The 25,418-nt window shown below is 43.1% G+C and overlaps 1 protein-coding gene across 2 annotated transcripts in view; it reads left to right on the top strand.

The window, feature by feature from the left end:
• LOC147673963 (NACHT, LRR and PYD domains-containing protein 12-like) overlaps window positions 1-25,418 on the top strand; it is a 658,153-nt gene that overhangs the window by 421,042 nt on the left and 211,693 nt on the right. The gene's annotated exons all lie outside the window — the stretch shown is intronic.

Below are 25,418 nucleotides of genomic sequence, written 5' to 3'. Positions count from 1 at the left end.
ACACAGTCAAAATAGGTCTTGTAAAATTATTCCCATGCTCAACCCTTGGTAGCTTGGCTGCGAGAAGTCAGGCTTAACTTCAAAGACAGGTAAAAAAAGCATTTAAAAACGCCAATTCTGTAAATAATTAAGACACTGGGCCCGATTCACAGAATGAACTTAAGACTCAATCCTAAACTTACTACTATTTTGGTATTCACAGAATGCACTTACTATATTTGGCATTCACAGAATGAACTTACTACTTTTGGTATTCACAGAAGTTAGGATTTTGTCTTAAGTTTGTCTCAAGACAAACTTAAGACAGACTTAAAACAGACTTAAGACAGACTTAAGACAAAATCCTAACTTTTGTGAATGCCAAAAGTAGTAAATTCATTCTGTGAATGCCAAAAGTAGTAAGTGCATTCTGTGAATACCAAAATAGTAGTAAGTTTAGGATTGAGTCTTAAATTAATTCTGTGAATCGGGCCCACAGTGCGCAATAAGTCATACACCAATTTATAAAAATAGGAAGTATATCTTTATCTTCAAAATGACACCAAAACGAAAAAAATCCAATGTAGGAAACCGGAGATATGGATCTTAACAAATGTAGCACTATATAGCCATAGAAACCTATAGTGCCTTATTGGGACATCTGGTCGCGATAGACCGGGTCAAAATCAAAGTTCCAGGCCGACCGCGATGGAGCCCTGGTCAGCTACCCATTGCGGTAGGTCTCAGTAGAAGTTTTAACCTTCTGACTTAGAAACTTTTCAGGAGCTTTTCTTCCCTGGATCTCTCGAAGCTCTCAGCCAGTACGGATTCGGTGAGGGTTCGCCGAATTGCTGTGCGGCGAGCTCCTGATCATACTTATGGAAGTCTGATCTCCGGAGCATTCCAGCAGGACGAACTAAGGATCCAGGCCGACTCGCGGTTGACGGCAGGCGGCTTGACTCTCCTGGTTGCTCCTGGTCACCTTTTCTGCATTTGGACTGACAAACTTTTACGGAGTCTTTTTTTGCGGGGTCCCTCAATGCTCTTCACCAGGCCGGGTTCTGTGAGGGTTCACCGGCCTCAGAGTTTGCCCACTCCCGGTCAAACTCTGGAAGTCGGAGCAACTGAGCTGTTCAGCGGGACGAACCTGGACGGCAGGCTGGCTCATGGTTGAAGGAAGATGGCTTTGCTGGCCAGGTTGAGTCTGTCCACTTATGGAGTTTTTTCCCGAAGTTGCTCCAAACTTCTCCAAACTATTGGAACATCTTCTTGAAGTTTCCAAAAGGGTCCTCAAGTGTCTCCAACTAACTCCAAGGGTCTGGAAGCTCCAAGATGGTCCTTGAAAGTTGAGAACTTCAGTTCCCACAATCCACTTGGAGAAATCCACTGGTAGTTTTCCAAGTTGAGGATTCTTGGTGGTGATGTTCCAGGTGAGCTTTGTTAACTTGTAGCTTGCAAGGAGTCCACTCTTTCTTTTATTTGTATTTTTTATTTATAGCTTTTATAGGCATAACAGTAACCCAATAAGATAACGTGCTGCTCTGATTTGCCTCATATCCCTACAGCATGACCTTGCAATAGCCTTTACCGACTCTGTCAACACTGAGCTGACAACTACATGGTCCCCGCCACCCTAGCTCCGACCTCGCTGTTAGTGCTATCTAGCTGCACGGCTGGCCCCACCGACTCTGTCAACACTGAGCTGACAACTACAGGGTCCCTGCCGCCCTACCTCCGACCTCGCTGTTATTGCTATCTAGCTACACGGCTGGCCCCAGTAAGTATTTTCTTTCTTCTGGCTCCCAACCAATGGATCAGCATAGTTTAAGCAGACCCATTCATTCTGGCCTTTTCTTACCGACTTTTGGCTTCCCCCTTTGCAGCTCGCCATTTGCACTATTTACGAAAGTGCGAGTTTGATTTTGCTGTTACCACATCTAACTGGGAATTTACGTATCTCTTGACTTTGGCAGTTCCTCACTACCATTAAACAAGGTAACCCTTATGCCCGTCCCCCTTTTTCCTTTTTGGCCCACATAGGGTACCAGTGTAGTTTACCCAGTTACATACCTTCTACAGATACTACATTAATATCCACTTTACTGTGTCTTCCCATCCCCATTAGCCTTTTAACTGTTTCAGTTATCAACGTGAGAACAATTTCCCCCCACAATCATTGTGACTTCCAGCGTTTCGTTATAATTGCTGAATTAAGGTAATCCTAATGTTACCGACATTTTATGAGACTTGCCCCACTCTTGGACTCTCTTTATGAACGGTACTGTTCTTACCTTGTAGATCAGCATCCTCATCTACACCATAACGTGTTGCCTAAAGTCGTAACTCACTGAAGTGAGACTATGTCCCGATATTGAAAGTGAGTCAGCAGCCCATGACTATAAGACAGAGGTTCCTCAAGTCCCTTTTTATATATCCTCACCTTGCACTGTTTAGTACACCATTGCACCTAGCAATTTTGTCAGTTTTCAGCGCTTTAGCAATTTTACCCCTTCCACCTGTACAGTGCCACATGCACTGTATATTAAGTAAAGTCATATTATTTTCTATTAATTCTGCATTTAGTAAAACACCAAGCTCAGTAGTCTAACTTGGCTGCATATAGAGCATTAATACCTTGGACTATATAGATTTCTCCAAACAAATCCCATATTAAGAACTGAGACTTCCAGTTGCCATCTTGAGTCTCCCGGTCTCAATTCCTGTTACCTTTTTCCCTACTACAGGTTACACCCAGTAGAAGTCGTACCTACCTCTTTGCTCGGTCCACTGAGAACTTTTGGGCCAGCGTACCCTTTTTCTAGTTTGTAAGTTTTTTTATCATTTTATCCTTTTGTCTTTTATACTTCAGGGTCCTATTGGAAATCACTAGCTAACAATTCACTCCTATTTCCGGATTTCTGTGCACACATGTGCACATGTGTTCACATGTGCACACAAAACAAGTACTCAAATTACTAAGGTTTTTGGGGCCAGATATATGACCATTTCATTTAGCTCCTCGCAATTGGTGGCACATTGCTAGTCGCAAGTTCCGAGTCACTAAATGAAATGTACAACAGTGTGTTTAACACTGTTTGCGATTCCCAATGGGGTCGCAAATTGCGAGGCTCATTAATATTATTGAGCCTCTCACAATTTGCGAGCCCATTGGGAATGCCAGCCTTCCCAGGGATGTTGGCCTGCTGGGCTCAGCAGACCACCATGTCTGGGACTGCTTTTAAATAAAGCAGTTTTTTTAATGCAGCCCGTTTTCCATGCATTTAAAAAAAAGAAAGAAAATTAAACGTTTTCACATCATTTTGTAAGGGTTGGCAGTGGTCCCTGGAACCACTGCCTGCCCTTAAATAATAATTTTGCATGCATTTCCCTTGGGGACCACTTCCCATTTGAGAATGCATTACCATCTACTTAAAGTAGGTGGTAATCGCGAGCGTTTTGTGACCGCAATTGCGGTCGCAAACCATTTGTACATGGTTTTGAGACTCGTTATTTGGAAGGGAATGCCCCTTCCAAATAGCGAGTCGCAAGACCTATTTAGCAAATCGTAAAAAAATTGTGACTCGCGAAATAGGCTATGTACATGGCCCAATAGATTTTTACATGCGCAAACGGGTTTGTGAACCCATTTGCGCATATAAAAACGGGTTGTACATCTGGCCCTTAGTATTTTATATTGAAGGAATTTTTAAAAAAGGAAAAAAAATAATGGGAAAGTTGGTGCTGCATCTCTGTCACTAACTTTTAAATTGTTGGTTTTATTTTGCAGTACGAGGCTCCTGCTCCTGCCAGGACCAGACAGGAAACCCAAAGCAGCCCTGGCAAACATTTTCAAGTCAAGTCCCCACACGGTGCACCCAAGTGCGGGGAAGGTGCCTGACCAGTACAAAGGGGGCTTTGGAAGGCTCTCCCCCTCAAAATATTTAGGAAACAATGGTGCATTCTACAACACATTTTTCATTATATATTTAATTGTATTAAATGAAGACCTTACTATGCACCAGGATGCAACAATCTTTATTGGGGTTCTTCAATGATTCCCTTATTATCACACTCCAACAGTGCCTCTCATTGCTCCATAGCCCCTCTGTCACATGTATTTCATTTGTTTTATAGCATCACTCGTACCATTGTAGGATGTCAGTGCACTTTACATCACACACATATAGAGACAATGAATCATACATGTAAATCAGTGTATAGAAAATGTTACATAAGGTAAAGGGATCTACAAGGTGTAGTATTCACATGCCATTCATACTGGTTGGCCTTTTTAAAGAGTGCTTGGTCTGGAAAAGCACAAACTCAGGATTCAGAACATAACACAGTGGCTAGCACTGACATTAACATAAAAATGTATTTCCATCCAACTAAACCTTAGCAGCATCAGAATAATGAATGACTGGGAAAAAACATAAGTAACTAACTGGTACCTTGCAGTTTGCAAGAATCTCTTTGATGACAATTTATAGGTAAGCATGGGCGAATTTTGCGAATCTCGCGTTCGCGAATTTTGCGGATTTGCGAACTCGCAATCCGCAAAATCCGCGAATTCTCGCGAATTTGCGGATTTTTTTTTTGTGTTCGCGCGGGTTTCTGCCAGTTCGCGAGATTTTTGTACAATTTCGCAAACGCGAACTTACCTGTCGGGTCGCAAGTTTTGCGAACTTGTTGTTTCTACGTGCCAAGCCTGTTTTGGGACACTCTTCTTCATCACTGCCACCCTCTGTCACCACTGCCACTCTCTGGTTCACCTATGCCACCCTCTGGCTCACCCATGCCACCCTCTGTTTCATCACAGCACCCTCTGGTTGTCCAGTGTACATTATTGAGGCAAAGCAAAGCACACCTTCCCTGCCTCAAGTGACCTGAATTAATTTGGGGCTGATTAATGTGTCACAGAATATTTTTTTAGCTGGCACCTGCTTCCTTAGTGCTTCCTGATTAGTGATCTTTTGCACTTGCTAAGTGCTTTCATTGTTGCAAAATTAGTTACAACACCTGCCCTGCCCCAACTGACAATAATGAATTAGGGGCTGATTAATGTGTCACTGGATTTGAACTTCCAGCCTGGCTCCTGCTTGTCTCCCTTAGCTTTAATTCAGGACCTTTGTGGCATATGTGTAACTATTCTGAGGGTCAGAGCAGGGTCACATAATAGTTGCAAGTAGGCAACTGAACTCTGGAGGGGCCCCTCAGGAAGCACTACAGGAAATGGCTAGTAATGATAAGCTTGAACTTTTGAACCTGGTAAGTAGTTTCAGTTATGCTAAGATCGTATTTCTGCAATTTAGCGCTTATTCGCGGGGCGTGAAGTTGAACTGGGAAGCCGCGAACTCACGCGAACAGTGCGAGCAAGCCATAAAATCCGCTGCTCGCGGATTTGCGGATTTTGCGGGAAATTCGCGAATCTCGCGGATTGCGAATTTACCGAAAATCCGCAAAATCCGAGAGCGGAACGGATTTTCCGCCCATACTTATTTATAGGTCCCTCTGCTAGATTAAAGATTGTCACTTATGAATTGCACAGTAACAAAATAATCTCTGTGATAAAAGCAGTAACCCACGGACCTATGAACATAAAAGACTGCTTTTTAAAATGCATGTTACATGTTCTTTGCAGTAGGAATATTAACCCTCTGAGCTACATTAGTTAAGTCAAAGCTGCCATTGGACAAAACGCTCATCTCTCTCCAGCAGGTACATTAATCACTGGCATTATCTTGACACTTTTATTGTTGCTCGAAAGCTGCTAATTATACAAGAAACTTTGCTGTGCTTTTAAAACTGCTGCCTACGGACCCCCTGGGAATGTCTCACGGACCCCTGAGGGTTCGCGGACCCCAGTTTGGGAAACACTGCCCTAGGGCATATGCCACAAGGCGGACCGTGCTTGTCTTTAGTCGCTTTGTGTGATCTTGGACAGGTGTTGTTGCCATCACTTTTTCTGCTAAAGGAGTTTCACTTGCCCAATGCACTTAGGAAGTCTGTGCAAAGTACGCAAATTCCAGTCTGCGTCAGTTTGTGTGATCCTGGGCAAATCACTTCACATCCATTTGCCTCACGCGCTTAATCATGTTATCTCTCACACACGGAAGCAGCCGTGGTTTACTCTGGTGGTGAATAAAAGTGTGACTAGTAGCTGTGTGTGCACATGTTAACGCCATTACACCCAGGTCATTGTCAGCATTGAGCCAGAAAAGTCTGTGTTCTGAAATTAGACATTCCTTTAAATATTTAATTGTAACATGTATTGTCATAATTAAAGATAATTTGCTGCCATGATGTGACACACCAATACAATCGCCCACGTAAATCGGCTATTATTGGCGTGTTTTGTACGGCTGAAATGTCTGTCTTCATCTTTCTAATTTTGGGGCAGACGGGGCCCGCAGTTGTAAGAACAGTCGCAGATGTAACGTGACATTCACTGTGACACCATTTCTGTAGCTCGAAATACCAATAAACTGATATTAGTTGCGAAAGCTGATCAATACATCTGTGCCAATCAGCAGACAGACGCTGGTGCTGAGGCTGAGGCTGGTGTGCCGACCCGCTCTAAACCGTTTCCTTTTCACGAGTAACGCGTCACTACACTGTGTGTACCTTAAACACTTTACAATTTCAACTGTCAGAAGACATTCATCATGTGTGGCACCCGTTCGGAATGATTTGCCAATAATTACAAAGTTCTTGCCAATATTTTATGATTAATAACCGCCCTCTCCCCCACACACAATTACATTCACAGACGCGCATATGTATTTAAAATAGAAACATGTTTTTACAAGTGAACATGCAGCAGTTACACTCAGAGTGGAACCGACTGTGTTGTATGATGGTCTTAACAAAGGCATGTGTGTGTGCAACAGGAGTTACTTCCAGAAGGCGCCCCCCTGTCATGCGTGAAAATAATACTCTCGGAAATGTGCTTAGAGCAGAAACTCATTCCAGTCATGGGGGCAAGGTTCATGGCATTGGTTGTTCCAGTCTATGTTTTTTCTTCGAACTCCTGAATTTATAATGGAATAAAGGGAATTGCAAATTCCAAAGAAAAAAAAACATTAACTGGAGCAGTGTATTAAATCGTAGATAGGAGAAACATGGCAGGCCTGCAATTTTCGTACCCAAAAATTAAGACTGTGCTTTCAAAAAAAGTTAGGCGAGGAGTTTAAAAAATGTAACTTCAAACAGCTGCATCAGAATGCATCTTATTGGGCAACAGCACTACTGCCAGCTACGAGTGTTGCAGTCAGCTTGAACCACTCACTCACTATCTGTCACACTACAATCAATAAATAAATGAGTTCCTTTCTGATAAAATGGGAGCAACTGCGCATCTAATTAAATCAACATATTGCCAACGGTTGCAGATGCCAAACTTACCTTCCCAAATTTAAAGAGATATAGTGACAGTTTCTCTCGAGCAAAATCAAGCAAAAACAAGGGTGGAAACATAACAAGGGATAACGAGACACGGCCTGGCGGCCGTGAAAGTAAATAATTAGGGGGGAGGAGAAATGCGAGACACGGCCTGGCGGCCGTGAAAAGTGTGAAGCAGGGGGCGGGGGAGCGGATCCCTTTGAAGTGAAGCTAAGCTTAAGTTCAAAGGCAGGAGGCAGGCAGAAGGCTCGGGCAAGCTTGTGCACGAGCACATGCACTTCTGGAAATCCGCTTTTTGGAGAGCTTAGTTTAGCTCTTAGTTTAGCCCCTATAGTCTCGCCCATTGATCCCTGCGGGATATAATAGGAGAGCCCTAAAAAGCAGGCAGAGACCGCTTGGTTTATTTGGGGGGTACAAGTGAGATCTTTATCAATGAGAAAACTGAGGTTTCTGGCCTTCAACGCCGGTAACAAACATGTGCCGGCTTCAGGGGGCCACCAACACTGGTTCCAAATTGAAGGTTTCTTGCCAAATTCCAGAATCTCGGTTTTCTTTTAAAAAATTAGCAGTCATCCATGACATCACAGAGGAAAGGCAATCGATGAACCGTTTTGCTGACATCCTGTTATTTTGAGTGACCGACACCACCAATTGCGTGTCGTCTGCATAGGATACAAGCACCAGACCATGACTTTTAATTAGTCTTGCCAATGATGTTACATAGATGTTGAACAGGGTGGGTGAAAGTGCTGAGCCTTGGGGGACTCCACCCGGAAGGGTGAACCGTTCCGATCTCAGACCTTCCCAATAAATTATTTGTTCCCTGGAGTCGAGAAAGGAGGTGAGGAGGGTCAGGGCCTTGCCATTGACTCCTACAGACTGCAGCCTATTTATTAACACTGTATGATTTACAGTGTCAAAAGCTGCCTTGCGGTCTAGCAATATTAGGCCCGTCCTGCCATCCTCGTCCAGCACACTTTGAATCTCCTCTGTAGCCATAATCAGAGCTGACTCGGTACAAGGCTGTTGTTACACAAAGGGGGGATTTACCTAATTAAGTCACAGGGACTCACTTCCTCTTTCGCAGAATCACTTGCCCCGCCTCACTCCCTTCGTCCTGATGAAGACCCCACTTTAAGGTCCTAGGTGTACCTAATCTGTGATTTGGGGGTCGAAAAGTCGACAGATACCACCCAGAACCAGCTTGCGCTTCCAGCATTGAGAATATTAATATATGTGCTAATAGCATGGTTTTCTGACATTTTCATGGAGCATTGATTGCTTTGATTGTGCAACTGTCTCTCCGCTTGAAGCCAGACTGATGTGTTTTGTATATTTTGCAATGCATTGATTGTTTCTTGCACAAATGACAAATTCTGCACATTCCTTTTCTCACTTAACACTGCCACCCACCCCTCCCACTCCTGGGGCACTATTGCAACCGTATGATTATAAATGATATGTCATATACAGTTGAAGCACATTGTGATTAAATAACAGTGTGTGAACTCTGTTTCTCATACGTACCTTTATTCTTTTCTAAATAATGTGTGTTTTATGAATTTATCTATATGTACAGGGACCCCTATTTCTCTCGGTACCAAGCCGAGCACTGAAACCATGTTGGGTGGAGTCGAGGATGTTATTATCCTCAAGGTAGGCCATCAGCTCCAAATTAATGGCTTTCTCCAGGACCTTAGAGGGCAGAGGTAGACAGTAGATGGGTCGGTAATTTTTAGCCACCAGAGGTTCAAGTGATGTTTTTTTTTTAAATGGGCCTAATACAGGCAATTTTCCATCCTACTGGAAAGTCTCAGTTCCAATAACTAGATTTAGTAGCGGGGTCAGTGATGCACCTACCTCATCCCTAGCTAGATGTAAAATGTATGGGGGGCAGGGGTCAAGTGGGGACCCTGACTTAGTTAGTGAGAGTATGTCGACCACTTTCTTTTCCAGACTGGAAAATTGATTTAAATTACCTTGGGGAGAGTGCGCAAAAGCAGTATCATGGCTACCGGGCTAATGCTAACTTAAAGATGTCGACAATGCCTCTAGCGGCCACGTGACAGGAGCTTGTGTTTGAGGTATCCTCTGTGTCTGAAACTCACTTTTCCACCAAATCTAACCTCTTGGTGTGCTTGTCTAAGCGTTCAACATCCTGTCCATTTGGAATGATAGAGTGGCTATCTTCCCATCTATTTTGATCAGACTTCGTTGCCCTGCCGCTAGGATTTGTTTTGAATCTAGTTCCTCTGATGTCTCTCTGACCTCAGATCAAGATTCAATCGCAACTTTGTCCATGTCTTGCTGCCTGGCCGTCTTTTGTGGCCTAAACTGTAGTTTAGATTGAGATTTGTCAGTTCTCCCCATGGTGCAGGATACTTGTACTCGCTTTTCTCCACTTGTAGTCAAGGTGTGTGTAATCAGTTGCATGTAGCGCTATATCTATAGCCCGCCCTCACAACTCGCCGAGGCTGCCACGTTCTTGCATTTAGTAAGGGGCTATTACTATCTTAGATTGTAGCGGATCAGTAGCAGTCCAGTGTTATCCCATAGTGTATGTATGTATGTATGTATGTATTGGCATACTTGTATAGCACAATGACTCACCCAACGGGTATCCTGGCGCTTAGACTTCACTAATCCATACAACGAGGTTTCCAGCTACTGCCATGCTTACACTGTCCTAGGGAAAAGATGTGTTTTTAAAGCTTTCTTAAAGGAAGGGAGGTCTCCCATACTTCTCAAGGATATCGGTAGAGAGTTCAACAGTCTAGCTGCGGTAAACCTGAAAGAGCGACCTCCCATCCGAGTCCTCACAATCTTGGGAACTACTACTAAGCAAGCTGAGGCCGAGCGGAGAGATCTAGACGGGGTATACCAGGAAAACAAATCCTGCAATGGAGACGGACCCTGACCATGTAGGGCCATGTACACCAAACAGAGGGCTTTAAAGTCAATCCGCTGACGAACTGGCAACTAGTGAAGATCCATGAGTGCCAAAGAGGAAGAGTCAGAACGCCGGCGCGAGAGGGCCAATTTGGCAGAGAAATTCTGTACTCGCTGCAGTTTTCCAACCAAGGTGACAGGCGCCCCCAGAAGTAGTGCGTTACAGTAATCCAACCTACTTAAGATGATGCTACGCACTACCTCTGGCCTAGAAGAAGAGGGCGAATCTTCCGCAACGTGCGTAGTAGTGCCATACAGGTGGCCACCGTTTTATTCACAGACACATCCAGCTGAAGGTTGGAACCGAACATCACCCCCAGGTTCCGAACGGAGTCAGCCGGGAGAATAGTGCCCTGAAAAGAGGAAGGCCAAAAATCCTGAGGAAGAGGCCTAGGGGTGCGGTCCATTGAGCAGTGCAACACCTCGGTTTTGGAGCTATTAAATTGCAAGGAATTGTGACTCAACCAGTCCGCCGTAGTTGTCATGCAACGGTGAAAGATCTCTTGTGACACAGCCTCCTTTCCCTCAAACGAGAAGATAAGTTGGGTGTCGTCAGCGTAGTTGGTAACTGCTATGCCAAAGGATTTTATCAACTTAACCAGGGGGCGGAGGTAAAGATTAAATAAAATAGGGCTGATGGCCGACCCCTGGGGCACGCCCTGCCCAACCCTTCTGATGTTGGATTTGAAGGGTGGCAAGGCCACCACCTGGTGTCTGTTAACAAGGTAGGATACTAGCTAATCCAGGGCCAAGACTAGACACCCCCACTTCCTCCAATCTCCTGATCAAGATTGTATGGCTGACCGTGTTGAACGCGGCCGAGATGTCGAGCAGCACTAAAAAGGCTGCTCGACGTTGGTCGACACGCGTCCGAAGATCGTCCAAGACAGTCACCAATGCTGACTCCGTCCCATGGGCTGGTCTAAAACCGAATTGAGCCACGTTCAGGCAGGCATTAGTCTCTAAGAAGCTGGATAGATGTTTTGTGGCCAATTTCTCCAGAGTGGTATGTCTAAACTTCACCATCCAATCTGGTGTGGGCCTGTTGCATCGGCTCAGCAAACTGAATCTGCACCCCTCCCAGTGAAGTCACAACAGTGGTATCCAGAGCATATCAGCCTGATTCCTTCTCCTAGGCCCGTACAAGGGCGTCCTTATCACATCCATGTGCTGCTCTCACCAGGAAATAGCTCTGCAGCAATCCAGAGCGGGTAGACTGGGCGGCAGATCTAAAGCGGCCTGATCCTCACTCAATTCTCCCCAGCTCACTAGTAATATGTGGCAACTGCTACCATGGATAAGCCAGGGGGTATAGTACCACAAGCACTGCCACAATACAGTGGAGGAGAAGGGCACTCGCCTGAAGGCCTCGACGCATCAGTAGCTCAGCCCGCTGGTGATCGCTGCTACCGTGCGCTTTCCAATCAGGGCTCAGAGGCGCCCGCAGCAGGCCCGTTAATTGCGCATTATCCCAAAGTGGAGGAGACATAGACTGTGTCTACAGTGGGAAGGGGGGGCCAGCAGAGTTGCGATGTCCTACCACCGCCAAGGCCGTAACACCAACCCTGCCGTGTCTAGGTCAAAAGTGTCCCCGCAACCCCGCAGTCGGTGATAAATTCCCATTGGCTCCATGAGCAGTTATGAGGCCAGGCGCTTCGGCGATCTTGCCTCTTCACTCAGGACTGAGCAGGCGATATCCCAAGTGATCATCAGGCCCCGGGCTAATTTTCACCCACTCGCCCCGCCCGCAGCAACAAGGCACAGTCCCCAACACTGCAGTCAGTCAGGAGCAGTTATCGCCCTCCAACATGGTCCCAGGTGGTGAGAAAACAGGAGCATCGCGACCAGAAACACTTCTGCACCTTCCAGGGAGGTAAGCACACGTTATTTGATGTCTGGTACTTCAGGATTATGCAGGATGTAAAGCCGGATTCAGGAGCGTTACATAAATGCTGCTATTTTGGAGCCAGGCATGTTCTGCTCCCAGGCTGTCCACTCTCTAGTCCTGTTACAGCAAGATAGTCCAAGGGCTGTAGTTCTAGATGGTGCAGAAGGTGCAGTCTTCAGAGTGCACGCCTTAGTGATTGCACATCAAACTTCTCAGCATGGCCCATTCTTGCTCGCTTAGGTTTCAAGCAGCAGGTCTGACAGAACCCCGAGTGTCCGCCTCCCTCCCTCCCGCTCCGAGGCCACCAAGATCATCTGCGGCGTACCCCAGGGCTCCTCACTCAGCCCAACTCTCTTCAATATCTACATGAGCCCCCTCACCACCATCGCACGCAAACACAACATTAACATCATCTCCTACGCCGACGACACCCAACTGATACTCTCCCTTACCAAAGACCCACTCACCGCCAAAGCCAACTTCCAGGAAGGAATGAAAGATGTCGCAGAATGGATGAAGCACAGCCGCCTGAAGCTCAACTCTAAAAAGAAGGAGGTCCTCATCCTCCGACAATCCCCATCCGCCTGGGAAGACTCCTGGTGGCCCACAACGCTGGGCACCGCACCGACACCCGCAGACCACGCACGGAACCTGGGATTCATCTTGGACTCCTCCCTCACGATGACCAAGCAAGTCAACGCAGTCTCATCCTCATGTTTCAACACCCTGCGCATGCTCCGAAAGATCTTCCGGTGGATCCCCACCGAAACCAGACAGAGGGGTAAGGCAAGGGTGCATTTTGGCGCACTTTTGTTCACGCTCTACATAAATAATCTGGGGACGCATTAATTCTAGCAAGTAAAGACATCCCGCGAGTCGGTCAAAAAAAGATTCCGGCTTTATTATATGCAGACAACGCTGTTTTACTGGCGAGAACGACAAGAGGTTTACAATCCCTTTTAGATTGTTTTATTAATTTTATGGACTCTTTATATTTAACAACTAATTTTAAAAAATCACATGCTATGTCAGTAGGTGGAGGGCGGGCGAAGAAGGCATCTTTTTTCTGTAAAGGGCAGGCGCTCTCTAAAGTATCTACATTCCCGTATTTGGGGACTGTCTTTGATGACAGAAGGTCATGGGTCGCGCAACACTCTTTGAAAAATAACACCTTAGCGAGGGCCTCAGGTGCCCTGCTAGGTTTTGCTAAATGGTTGGGCTGTAAGCCACTACCAGCTCTTTTGAAAATATACAACGCTAAGTCCGTCCGCGACCCCAGAGTATGAGGGAACGTCCGCATGGGCTGCGGCGTTCCCTCATGTGCGATTAGGATGTGACCGCCACCCTGGCGGTCACATCCTGGATATTTAACATTGCGGCGGGTGCTGCTTGAAGCAGCACCCGCCGCAATGTTAAAAGTGCATGTGTAACATTTACATGCACAAAGCGGCAGGCACCGCGCGGTGCCTGCCGCATTGTGCATGTAAATGCTGGGGGGTACCATAGGTACCCCCCATGTGCACCCCCCACCCACCAACACCCTGGGGGCCCGCAACGGGCCCCCAAAATCAAAAGTACACATGCTTTTCCACGGCGGAAAAACCGCCGCGGAAAAGCATGTTTTCAAATGCTTCCTAATTTGGCCGGCGGTGTCTGATAGACACTGCCAGTCAAATGAGAGCTTTTCCGCCGCGGTTGTAATCCGACCGCGGCGGAAAAGCAGCGGACAGAAACCAAGACCCACCAGCCATCGTAATGTGGCGGTGGGTCTTTGGTGAGCCCGCAATGGATTTTCCGCCTCCTCCGGGCCGGAGGTGGCTTCCGCCGGCCCGGAGGAGGCGGAAAATCCTCCATCCTAATCGACCCCAAAGTGTGTACCCATGGTGTTATATGGGAGTGAGTTGTGGGGTTATACTGATGTGAGCGAGATCCAAACCATAGAAAACGTATTTTTAAGAAAAGTGTTGTCGCTCCCTCACACTGTAGCTACTTTTAACGTACATGAAGACTTGGGTGTTGGCTATATCTCAGATCAGATCGCCGTGGCCGAGTTGCTGGGGTGGCTGAGAATATGGGCGCAGCAAGCTCCGAATTTAAATCAATTAATTATTCAAGATTGTCTGTCTTTAGACAAGGCCTTTGCTATTCCCTGGATCCGTTATATTAAAACCCAAATGGATTCAATGGGTAGCCCTGAGCCGTTTACGAATCCTAGGGCCTTAAACAAAACGGCCATAAAGGCCGTAAAGTCCCAGTTCCTAAACAGGTTAAAGCTACAGAGGGAAGGAGAGGAATTGGTAAAACCATCAGTGAGAAGTTTTGTAATGCTAAGTATGGGGAAAGACATCCAGCCGTACTTAACTTACATAAATAAGCCGTTTCATCTTTTTGCACTATTAAGGTTTAAGCACAATATGCTTCCATGGTTGTTATCTTTTCCAAAAGGCTTTGCTAAAAGTGGAACTTTGGGGCCTTGCCCATCTGATAACTGTTCTGAGCAAAATATGCTTCACATGATCTTTTTTTGTAAGTTTTATGTATTCCATCATAAGAAATGTATTGTCCCATTATTAAGGGGCTGTAATTTCGAGCAAGTCAGACTGGCCCTGACCTATTTACAAATGCTTGGGTCCGCGGTAGTCTGTTTTGGGGTGGCGAGTTACATTACAGGGGCTATCAGATGTCGAAACAAGCTACTGCTATCTTAATTCACCCATGCCAGGCCCCTTCTTGCATGGACATCTTTTAGCATAAAAATTGATATTGAAATGAGTATTTAGATTGATTTTGAAATACTCTGTGGGTGACAAACTGTTTTTACTCTATTTTATTATTGTGTAGCCAATTGTGTAGCATTGTTACTTTGTAACGTATTTAGTGGTGCTAGTTGTTTGTATATAATTATGTAATTATGAATAATTGCTGAATGAAATACTGTTCTGTGCTTCGATGGTTTTAAAAAATTTTAACCGAATAAAGCAAAATTTTGACTTGACAGAAAGACGGTCACCCAGGCCCTCAACACCAGCCGACTGGACTACGGAAACGCCCTGTACGCAGGAACCACAGCCAAACTTCAGAAACGCCTTCAACACATACAGAACGCCTCCGCACGACTCTCCTCGACATCCCTCGCCACAGCCAAATATCCGCCCACCTGAGAAATCTGCACTGGCTCCCCGTCAGCAAGAGGATCACTTTCAGGCTCCTCACCCACGCACACAAAGCGCTCCACAACATGGGCCCCGAATACCTCAACAGCCGCCTCTCATTCTACACTCCCACCTGCGAGCTCCGTTCCACCAGCCTCGCCCTCGCCGGCGTCCCACGGATTGGCAGAACCACCACCAGAGGAAGATCGTTCTCCTACCTAGCAGCCAAGACATGGAACTCCCTCCCCGCACACCTACGACTGACCCAAGACCATCTCACCTTCAGGAAACACCTCAAGACCTGGTTATTCGAGCAATAGTAGGCACACCCCCCCTCCCTTCAGCGCCTTGAGACCCTCACGGGTGAGTAGCGTGCTTTACAAATATATTGATTGATTGATTGATTGAGAGGCTCTGTCCCACTCAGTTCTCTGGGCCAAGGTATGACCACTTACTTCAAAGTGTGGCACTATTTTTTCCCAGAGTGCACAAATTCCTCCAAATTCATCATGGCTGATTCTCCAGCAGGGAAAGAACAGCTGGCTAAACACACCCCTAGGATGGCTAATCTTCATAGTCCCTCCCCCTTGCATCTTCCCATTCCTTCCTTAAGCCTAGCATCTGGCTGGGTTCATACAAGTAAAGCTGTAAATGACACTGGTGTCGTCCCCTTCCCTTGAAGTCCATTGTTTATGACTTCTTCCCCTCCTCTGGCATTCCTGTGTAACAGAAAACTGCCCTCCCAACAGCGTTGGTTAAACCCAGGGGCTCTTTATCACCTCTTTAAAGGAGCCTGGCTATTCCACTTATCTCTGACCAATCAGGACAGACCACTGAAAGGCCGAATCTGGGCTTACAGACAAAAAAGTCGTATAACTTCTTGTCTGTACATTTTAGGAGAAATTCAACAAAATCATATCGTTGGAGTTTTCATTACCATTCTGGGATGTCTTTGAATGATATTGTGTATCATTTTCTTAGCAGGAGTTATTAGTTAATAATGTCTTGCCATGATAACCTATGTGGCAGGGGATTTGCAATGGGTAGAATGACTTGGGCCATTTTTCCAGCACCAGGACTTATAAAAACATATTTCATAAGTACTCTACCTATATCTACAGGACCCCCACCCTTGAAACACCTAGGGGAGACTTTAGGGGTTCTGAATATATAAAAATATTGCAGATCCTCTCTCCACAGTGCTCCTAGCACCAAAGTCGATTTTGGGCAGCACTCTGTCACAATGTGGGGAATGAAATGTACAATTTCACTTAACACAGGGCATATAAAACTCATCTTATAAGGGTCCTCCTTATAAATACCTGGCCCCTCACCCCTGGGACACCTACGGAGACCTTTGGGGCACCTATTATGCCCAAACATTGTAGGTTATTCATTTATATGTGCCCCAAACACCAAAGTCGAGTTTGGGCACAATTAACTTTTTTTAAAGCAGTCCTGCAACACAGAGCTACTTTTAAACTGACTTCAGGCTTCAGCAGTGCACACATACAAGTGCAGCAAGCACTGCTGGCCTCTAAACTACTATGCCCTATTATATACTAGAGATTTCGATTTTTGCGGGGGGAGCGCCCGGTACGCGCACCGGGGAGCGCACCGGAGAGCGTACTATGGGGAAAAAAGAATCAGTTTTAAAAATTGTATGTTTATTAATTGTTCTTTTTGTTGTTTTTCTTTTTTTTTATTTAAATACCAACATGTAGGTACCAATGCAGAGTCTATTATTTAATATACACCGTTTCCTTTGTAGATATCTTGCATGTTGTTACAGAAGTTATTGTGGTAAATGGAATTCATAGCGTAGTCTGTCAGGAAAGCAGAAACAATATGGAGGCAGGAGATGATAAAGAGATGTTAAATACACATTAGAGATAATATAGTGGGAGAAAGGAAGTAACTATGAGCAAACTTATTATGTAACACAAAAAAGTTGCACAGTATATTTTAAGTCTGACTTTACATTATAATCAATTTGGTACTAGTTTAAGAAATACATATACAAATGAATAATGTCTCAAACAATTTTTGAATTATTAAACATACATTTATTTTTCAGATTCCTTTTCCAAATTTAACAGAATTTCTAATATTTGATTGTCAGAAATGTCCTCATTTTGAATCAGGAAATCAACTGATTGTACACATTGAAGTAGTTCATAGTCCCGTGATTCATCCATGAATTCTGAGTCATTGGGTTCAATAACTTTATTATTGTTGCTCTCCAGAACAATTTCGTTGGAATTTTTTTGCTCTCCTTCCATTTTTGTGCTGTAATTTGCATTTAAAAAAAATATATCAGTAGAGATAGGGCACTGTTGGGTTTAAGTTCTGACAGGTACTTTGGTTTTTTTAACAGTGATTTTATCTTTGGGCAGTGTATGGTATCAGACTAGAAGTAGAAATATAAAAAAGTGTATGTGATAAAGTTTAAGTAAATTCATAATTATAAAAGACAAGCCTAACTCCATCCATAACTGTAACAGAGAAGTCTATCTTATTCTATAACTATTACAGAGGGATAGTATATAACTATCAGAATTTTTTTTCAAATTAATTTAAAGTGTACAACATACTTCAGTTTTTAAAATAATATCTTACCTTCCAAAAAGATGTTTAAGTTGTCAGTGAAAATGCTCTTGAAATGTACTTCAGGAAGTAGTAGTCAAAATGGCTGTGTTTCTCTCTCTTTCTTAATATATATGCAGGTACATAACCAATCAAATGTCATGAACTAATAGTAGATAATGAAAGTAACATTTTAATTGGTTGTCAATTCTAACACTTCATATGTGTTTTTGTCATGTAATTTACCTCAGGATATTTAGTCAGGTCTACAGCATAATTGTCTCAATGGAATTCCATCAAATTTGGGTAAATGGTAGGGACTGCTATGTAGTAGGGCCTATTCTATATTTGGTGTAAGTGTCTCCAGTGTTTTTTCTGTAAATTACTTTCCCATCTTTTTTTAGGGAGCGCTTACCGGTACGCGCCCCGGTACGCGCACCAGCAGCGTTACGGGAGTCCTCCATTTTGTGTTTCGGTACAATCGAGACACAAGATGGAGGACAAACAACGTTGGGAATGGGTAGAAGGGGGCACGGTAGACAGCCCCTGACCCCCTAGGTTTTCTGAGGGGGGCTTAGGAGGCTCATAAAGGCAAAAAAAAAAAAAAGAAAATTGAATTTTTCGCGGGGGAAGCGCCCGGTACGCGCACCGGGGAGCGTACCGGGAAGCGTACTTTGGTGAAAAATAGTGAAAAAAGTTAGAAAAAGATAAACGTTTTGAATGATCAGAGGTAGGGTAGCTCTGAAAAGAGCTTTTGGGTTCTGTGGCTGATTTAGGTTCCAATGCACAGTCTTAAATTCAGGAGGAAAATTCTATTCCCCTCATCTGAGAAGTGCACACCATCTCCTCTGTAGATGTCTTGCATGTTGTAACGCAAGTTATTATTGTATATTGAACCCATTCCACAGTCTCTCATGTAAGCAGAAACAGATTTATTCACGTTTCCGTGCTTTCTCAAATTGTGGACAAAATTGGTTGGACCAGTTCCATTTCTGTCTTTGGCATATATTGGAATATACCAAGGCAGTTTGTGGAAAAAGTGTCATCAATTGATCAAAGGTGTCCTTTAAAAGCATTTCCAGACCAACCCCAGTCATAGTGCCCACATCATTTCCAACACAGTGCACTATTAAGAGGTCAGGGTTTGGCAGATGCAAAAAGGTTTTCACCAACGGTATCAATTGATGACATCTCAATCCTCTCTGGCCAATCCACTTGATTTCCACATTTGATAAATCAAGGTTGTGATAATTTCTGCTTGCTGCATACCTTTGAGCCCAGTGGATGTAGCTATGTCCAATAATCCATACAGAATACATGATGTGAGAAGGTTCTGGTGCAGTCAGATGAAGTGTGGGAATGAAATGGCAGTTGGAACAGTAGGAGTTTACAAAAAAAATAATTGTGGAGTTTCCCTGCTGTTGAATCACAAGCAATGATTGGTGGATTCAGTTAGTTGAAAACAGAAAGTTAGGGTGCATGGTTGTGTTGTGTGTAATAAGCAATTTTAATGGTTAAGAAAAAGTCACTAAAAGCAATAATGCTGGTGTATTGAGAGGTCAAACATCCTTGCTGACTTAATTTGCAACATTGTAGAATAAACTTTTAAACCTGAGAGTTCAGTTAGGAGGGAGTTGCTATGGTAACAGATAGAAAGATCTGAGAGGGGGAAGGGTGTTGGTTTGAAAATAGTGAGGGAAGACTTTTGATTGGTTGAAATAAGGCATATGTGTGCAAAGTTAGAGATTTTCTATGCCAGTCTTGGTTTCAGTGTATTGAGTGCACACCTTTTGCTCTGCTAAAGAAAAATTGGTGTGTGTGTCTGACACTGTTTTCAATCTCCCAAAGCATTTGTAAAGGTAAGTAATGATTTATTTAATTTAGATAGACACTTGTTTGCTGTATGGAGAATATTTGGAAGCAGATAGTTAAGTTTCAGAAGTTAAATTGAATGCCTGTACATAGGTTCTGCGCAGTGTTTCTAAAATGTTATTCAAAAAACGATTTTGGGGGCAAATCAATGGTATTTTCATTTGGCCCTTATTTATGATTGCCTTGTGCAGCCGGTGCATCACTTTATACATGGGAAATAAGTGACGCTCTTCTGGTGCAAGGCCTTCATAAATAACGCCTTGAGTTTCTTTGCTCTTGGTTTGTGTTCTGCTTTTTGATAATGCTTGATATCAACATTTGCAAGATAGAGGATTTGTATTTTGGGAAACAGTGACGTTTCAAAAGTGATATTGAGTGTTTATACATAGGTTCTGTGCAGTGTTTTTTAAATGTTATTCAAAAAAAGATTTTGGGGGCAAATCAATGGTATTTTCATTTGGCCCTTATTTATGATTGCCTTGTGCAGCCGGTGCATCACTTTATACATGGGAAATAAGTGACGCTCTTCTGGCGCAAGGCCTTCATAAATAAGGCCTTGAGTTTCTTTGCTCTTGGTTTGTGTTCTGCTTTTTGATAATGCTTGATATCAACATTTGCAAGGTAGAGGATTTGTATTTTGGGAAACAGTGATGTTTCAAAAGTGAAATTCTGTGCTTGTACATAGGTTCTGCCCTGTGTTTTTTAAATGTTAATCAAAAAACGATTTTGGGGGCAAATCAATGGAATTTATATTTGGCTGTTATTTATGATTGTCTTGTGGCGCCAGTATGTCACTTTTAACATGGGAAGAAAGTGACGCACTGGTGGCGCAAGGCTTTCATAAATAAGGCCCTGAGTTTCTTTGCTCTTTGTTTGTGCTCTGCTTTTTGATAATGCTTGATATCAACATTTGCAAGGTAGAGGATTTGTATTTTGGGAAACAGTGACGTTTCAAAAGTGATATTGAGTGCTTATACATAGGTTCTGTGCAGTGTTTTTAAAATGTTATTCAAAAAACGATTTTGGGTGCAAATGAATGGTATTTTCATTTGGCCCTTATTTATGATTGCCTTGTGCAGCCGGTGCATCACTTTATACATGGGAAATAAGTGACGCTCTTGTGGCGCAAGGCCTTCATAAATAAGGCCTTGAGTTTCTTTGCTCTTGGTTTGTGTTCTGCTTTTTGATAATGCTTGATATCAACATTTGCAAGGTAGAGGATTTGTATTTTGGGAAACAGTGACGTTTCAAAAGTGATATTGAGTGCTTATACTTAGGTTCTGTGCAGTGTTTTTTAAATGTTATTCAAAAAACGATTTTGGGTGCAAATGAATGGTATTTTCATTTGGCCCTTATTTATGATTGCCTTGTGCAGCCAGTGCATCACTTTAAACATGGGAAATAAGTGACGCTCTTGTGGCGCAAGGCCTTCATAAATAAGGCCCTGAGTTTGTTGGCTGTTGATTTGTTTTTTGCTTTCTGATAATACTTATTATGAACATTTGCAAGATAGTGGATTTGTATTTTGGGACACAGTGATGTTTCAAAAGTGATATTGAGTGGTTGTACATAGGTTCTGCGCAGTGTTTCTTAAATGTTATTCAAAAAACGATTGTGGGTGCAATTCAATGGTATTTTCATTTGGCCCTTATTGATGATTGCCTTGTGCAGCTGGTGCATCACTTTATACATGGGAAATAAGTGACACTCTTCTGGCGCAAGGCCTTCATAAATAAGGCCTTGAGTTTCTTTGCTCTTGGTTTGTGTTCTGCTTTTTGATAATGCTTGATATCAACATTTGCAAGATAGAGGATTTGTATTTTGGGAAACAGTGAGGTTTCAAAAGTGATATTGAGTGCTTGTACATAGGTTCTGAGCAGTGTTTCTAAAATGTTATTCAAAAAACGATTTTGGGTGCAAATGAATGGTATTTTCATTTGGCCCTTATTTATGATTGCCTTGTGCAGCCGGTGCATCACTTTAAACATGGGAAATAAGTGACGCTCTTGAGGCGCAAGGCCTTCATAAATAAGGCCTTGAGTTTCTTTGCTCTTGGTTTGTGTTCTGCTTTTTGATAATGCTTGATATCAACATTTGCAAGGTAGAGGATTTGTATTTTGGGAAACAGTGATGTTTCAAAAGGGAAATTCTGTGCTCGTACATAGGTTCTGCCCTGTGTTTTTTAAATGTTAATCAAAAAACGATTTTTGGTGCAAATCAATGGAATTTATATTTGGCTGTTATTTATGATTGTCTTGTGGCGTAGGTATGTCACTTTTAACATGGGAAGAAAGTGATGCACTGGTGGCGCAAGGTCTTCATAAATAAGGCCCTGAGTTTCTTTGCTCTTGGTTTGTGCTCTGCTTTTTGATAATGCTTGATATCAACATTTGCAAGGTAGAGGATTTGTATTTTGGGAAACAGTGAGGTTTCAAAAGTGAAATTCAGTGCTTGTACAGAGGTTCTGCCCTGTGTTTTTAAAATGTTATTCAAAAAACGATTTTTGGTGCAAATTAATGGTATTTATATTTGGGTCTTATTTAAGATTGTCTTGTGGCGTCGGTATGACACTTTTAACATGGGAAGAAAGTGACGCACTGGTGGCGCAAGGCCTTCATAAATAAGGCCCTGAGTTTCTTTGCTCTTGGTTTGTGCTCTGCTTTTTGATAATGCTTGATATCAACATTTGCAAGGTAGAGGATTTGTATTTTTGGAAACAGTGATGTTTCAAAAGTGAAATTCTGTGCTTGTACATAGGTTCTGCCCTGTGTTTTTTAAATGTTAATCAAAAAACGATTTTTGGTGCAAATTAATGGAATTTATATTTGGGTCTTATTTATGATTGACTTGTGGCGTAGGTATGTCACTTTTAACATGGGAAGAAAGTGACGCACTGGTGGCGCAAGGCTTTCATAAATAAGGCCCTGAGTTTCTCTGCTCTTGGTTTGTGTTCTGCTTTTTGATAATGCTTGCTATAAACATTTGCAAGGTAGAGGATTTGTATTTTGGGAAACAGTGAGGTTTCAAAAGTGAAACTCAGTGCTTGTACATAGGTTCTGCCCTGTGTTTTTTAAATGTTATTCAAAAAAAGATTTTTGGTGCCCATCAATGGTATGTATATTTGGGTCTTATTTATGATGGCCTTGTGGCGCCGGTATGTCTCTTTTAACATGGGATGCACTGGTGGCGCAAGGCCTTCATAAATAAGGCCCTGAGTTGCTGTTGTATAAACTTAAATATGTTGCAATTTATTGTTTATATTGTTTGCTTTTTTTCATTACTTTGTTGTTTGCTAATAGTGGTCTTTAATGTGTTTTTTTTCAGAACAACAGATTCAAATCAACTTTTTAAAAGCAAGCAAAAATGCCTTCAAGGCAAAGAAGTATCAAAAATACCATACGTAAAAGGAGAACATCAGCAACAGAATTTATGGAATCCTCTACAACAATTACTTCAAAAAACACCAGAAAAGCTCCTGGTAAGACAATTAAGTCTTTTCTTCGCAACATATGTCGTACAAAAAGAAATGATATTGGTAATGTGAATATTCAGAAGAAGACAGCAAATCTAAAAAGGAAGGAGAGGCCCACAAAAATGTCTCGATTGGAGTAGGAGAGAAGAGAATGGATAGCAATAGAAGGATAAATCAATTTAGGGACATTCGTAGGCGAATGTTTCGTAATAGGGTAGTTTTAAATTTGCTAAAAAATGATAAGAAAGGTAAACAGAGAACTGCTTTTTATAAGAAAAAGAAAAGTGTAGAGAAGATTGTTGATCAGGCTTTTGAAGTTAAGAAAAAATTATTTATTTTAGTAATCAATAGAATTAGGATACTTAATAAGGCAATTGATGTTTTCAAATCGAACAGTAGATGGAAAAGAATTATTAATCGGACTAATTTTTGTGAAGTATTTTCTGGCGAATGGATGCATAGTTCAAGTTCTGAGCCATTTTTCAATGAAGAGAGTTACTTTCAGGAAAATGATTTGGTGCATGCAGTTGACACCAGTGGTCGAGCATATGAGGTGAAAGATGGTTGTGTGATGGAAAAAGAGAAGCTTGTGTCTAGAGATGCAGAAGAGGTGTTAGCTGATGAAGTTTTAGGGAGACGTACTAAGGGTCCCGTGTACACATGGAAATGCAGTAGTATTTGTAGTGTGCGACAGGATTCAATCGATTTGCTTCGAAATTTCTTACGTACATATAGTAAGAAAAGTCTCAAACAAAAAATGAAGATCTTCCAAGAGTTAGATCCTTGCAGAGTGAGAGAAAGCACAGGTTTGCATGGGCATTCACTGGCTTGTCTTTCTAGAAAAGTATGTCAGAGTGTTTTTCATCATTTTAGGATGTTAGCAGTGCACCATAATAAGGTGAGGAAATTAGTGAGAAAGTTGTATTATGCAAAAAGTCCAGCACTTAAGCTTAAACAGTTAAACAGTGCTCTTTTGCATGGATCTGAAGTGGATGTGAAGACTATTTGTGAAGAAATTGAGTTTTGTTATTTTGGGAACAAAGAGGACAGTGTAGAAATGGATATAGTAATGGATGGTAATGTGGAAGACAATGGACAGATTTGTTATGTTATGTTATGTTACTTTATTTCTTTTATAGCGCACGGCTACTCCAGGGAGCATCCCGGCGCTTTAGCAAAGAATAACAGCATAAAACGGCAGTCACACAACAGAAAAAAAGCAGAGAAAGAAGAGGGTCTATTTCATAAAAAGCCATGTTTTCAGGTCCTTTCTAAAGGCAAGAAGACAGGGAGTCTGTCTCAAGGACAGTGGTAGGTTGTTCCAAACTTTAGGTGTTAAATAGCGGAAAGACCGACCTCCCAATCGTGCGCGACGAATTACAGGAACAGTCATCATAGACAGACCAGATGACCTGAGAGTCCTGCTCGGTGCATACCGGGAAAGACGTTTCCCGATATACTTGGGGCCAATACCATGAAGGGCCTTAAAGGCCACAGTCAGGCATTTGAAAGTAATTCGCTTAGCGATGGGTAGCCAATGTAGAGTGTTCAGTAAGGCAGTGGCACCAGCTCTCCTCGGGAGTCCAAAGATGGTACGGGCTGCCGAGTTCTGGACAACTTGCAAACGGGTCATAAGATATTTTGGAAGACCCAAAAAGAGAGCGTTTGCGTAGTCCAGTCGTGAACCGATCAATGCCTGAACAACTGTTTTCCTGTGGTTAAGTGAAAGTAGAGGAAGAAATTTCCTCAACATCCGTAAAATGCCGAAGCATTTCCCAACAAGAGACAGGATGTGAGGTCTAAAGGATAGTTCACAATCTACTATCACTCCCAAATTCTTGGCCTTAAAAGAGACCTTGTCAGGAGGAAACATATCTTGTGGCCACCAAGATTTCCAATCGGGTTCAGGGGCGCAACCGAAAAAGAGAAGCTCTGACTTGTCTGAGTTGCATTTTAAGCCATGACATCTAAACCACTCAAACACCGCACCCAGGCAATCCCTGATCTGTCTGCCATTGAAAGACCCACCCCTATCACATGTGAACAGGAGTTGGGTATCATCAGCATATGACACGATCTGGGCGCCAAATGATTCCGCGACTTCCGCCAGAGGGGCCAT

Source organism: Lissotriton vulgaris, chromosome 12 (genome assembly GCF_964263255.1).
Source record: "Lissotriton vulgaris chromosome 12, aLisVul1.2, whole genome shotgun sequence".
Classification (NCBI taxonomy): domain Eukaryota; kingdom Metazoa; phylum Chordata; class Amphibia; order Caudata; family Salamandridae; genus Lissotriton; species Lissotriton vulgaris.
This window is presented reverse-complemented; position numbering and strand designations above follow the sequence as displayed.